Here is a 2464-nt window from a genome sequence, read left to right as displayed (position 1 = left end):
CAGCAGAGTAGGATGGGAACCTGGGGCTGGCCTGCAGGGTGTAGGGAGACACTAGAAGGGGGAGACAACACAAAGACCAGTGACCACAGGCATCTCCTTCCCTCTCCAGGAAGGGGAGGGGCATCCTCCGGAGCTTTCCACTCCTCCTGTCCCCTTGTTCCTCCTCCATTCCACCATCCGGTTGCGAGGGAGGTGGTATCAGAGAGCCAGATACAGATAGTTCCTAGGATCTCAGTGTCCCCACCTGAACTGGCTGTTGGATCACCAGGGACCCCCAGGCCATCCTTTCCTCATGGGGGGGTCCCTGCCCCAGTGTCCTCTTTCCCTGATACTACTAACAAGCCACTCAAGAACCTGGCACTGGGCCCAAAAGACCCATGATGGACAAAATATTGGAATCAAGCACATTCCTGCAACCCAGTGTGGCATTTGGGTTCGAACCAGGAATGGAGGTCATTTTGCTTCACCAAATTATCCTGACTCATATCCACCAAACAAGGAATGCATCTACATTTTGGAAGCTGCTCCACGTCAAAGAATAGAGTTGACGTTTGATGAACATTATTATATAGAACCATCATTTGAATGTCGGTTTGATCACTTGGGAGTTCAAGATGGGCCGTTTGGTTTCTCTCCACTTATAGATTGTTACTGTGGTGTGAAAAGCCCTCCATTAATTAGATCAACAGGGAGATTCATGTGGATTAAGTTTAGTTCTGATGAAGAACTTCAAGGACTGGGATTTTGAGCAAAATATTCATTTATTCCAGATCCAGACTTTACTTACCTAGGAGGTATTTTAAATCCCATCCCAGATTGCCAGTTTGAGCTGTCAGGAGCTGACAGAATAGTGCGTTCTAGTCAGGTAGAACAAGAAGAAAAACCAAAACCCAGCCAAGCAGTTGACTGCATATGGACGATTAAAGCTACTCCAAAAGCTAAGTTGACATGGAAAGTTGATCAAGGGACTTCCCTGGTGGCACAGTGGTTAAGAATCCACCTGCCAATGCAGGGGACACGGGTTCGAGCCCTGGTCTGGGAAGATCCCACATGCCGTAGAGCAACTAAACCCGTGCGCCACAACTACTGAAGCCCACGCACCTAGAGCCCGTGCTCCACAACAAGAGAAGCCACCACAATGAGAAGCCCGCGCACCACAAGGAAGAGTAGCCGCCACTTGCCACAACTAGAGAAAGCCCATGAGCAGCAACAAAGACCCAATGCAGCCAAAAATAAGTAAATAAATAAATATATTTTTTTAAAAAAAGAACCTGGCACTGATAGGTCCCCTGCCCAGTTCCCCTGTACCCATGATGGGCCTCTGGGAAATGTCATCTCCACCTCTACACAGTGACTCTTAAGTGTGTAGGAGGGTTTCAGGTCTCCACATGGTCTAACAGAGGTGGCCCTGAGAGTGTGACCTAAGACAGCCCCCTTCCCTCTTCTCTCTCCAACTGTCCACCCTGACCCAGCTCTGGGGACATCCTGGCCTCAGATCTCCTTCCAAGCAGAAGGAAACTTACTCTTGGAGACCCTGAGGGCAGAAATGGTTGCTCCCATTTTATAGGTGAACAGACTGAGGTCCTGGAGTGGAGGTCTTGTCATGGACACACATGCTACTGGTAAGGCAGAGCTGGCTTGTCAGCTGGACCCTCTGCCCTTGACCAGGGCCATCCCTGCTACCCCTCCTGGTTGCACAGGCCCTCTTGAGTGGCCCTCAGAGCAGGCAGCTGGGCCTGGGGATGGGCAGGGAGTGCCTTGGGGAGGACGCCTGGGCTGGGGAGCAGGTGTAGTGGGAGGGCAGCAGGTGCAGGATAATGGGGCCACCAGGGGAGGCCCAGGGAGCAGGTGCCACCATGGGGGGTGAGGTTGTCATTGTTCATCTGGCTCTTGTGGGCCCCGAGCAGGAGGGGCATCTCTGTGAGCCCCTGGGCCACCTTGGCTCATGCTCTGAGGTCGTCCAGATGCCTGGGCTCAGGCACACAGCCAAGCCCCTCCCCTGGGTCCCAGCAACCCACCAGGTTGCCATGACAACCAGCACTTTCATCCTTGTCCCTTTGTCTGGTCACGGTCCAGCTTTTGTGACCAAGCCATAATTCGGGGATGGAGAGAAAGGGGCCTTGCCTCCAGACACACTCAGCTGGGGTAGAGTTGTGAACCCGAGGCAGAGGGGACTGGAGGGCAGGTTAAAGGAAACTGGAAAAGTTGGGCTTTGCTGGCCATCAACCCCTGCAGCCTCCTCCCTTGGCTGCTGACCACACTCTCAGAGCTGAGTCTGCGGGCCTGGGAGTGACCAGGGCCCCAGGCTCTCCTGTCCCCTCGCTGTGTCTCATTTTCCCATCTATAAATGGACCACCCCTCTCCACTGATGCACCATGGCTGAACAATTTGATGACTTCCCTGTATAACTGAGGAAACCAAGGCACGGAGCCAAGCTGGGCCTTGGCCTGGATCACGCCACAGA

At 53.2% G+C, this 2464-nt stretch overlaps 1 pseudogene; it reads left to right on the top strand.

Moving 5' to 3' along the window:
- The first annotated feature begins 292 nt into the window (after positions 1 to 292).
- LOC133095761 (neuropilin and tolloid-like protein 2) lies at positions 293 to 1793 on the top strand (annotated as a pseudogene).
- Positions 1794 to 2464: the final 671 nt, after the last annotated feature.

The sequence above is a fragment of the Eubalaena glacialis genome, chromosome 7, assembly GCF_028564815.1.
Source record: "Eubalaena glacialis isolate mEubGla1 chromosome 7, mEubGla1.1.hap2.+ XY, whole genome shotgun sequence".
Classification (NCBI taxonomy): domain Eukaryota; kingdom Metazoa; phylum Chordata; class Mammalia; order Artiodactyla; family Balaenidae; genus Eubalaena; species Eubalaena glacialis.
This window is presented reverse-complemented; position numbering and strand designations above follow the sequence as displayed.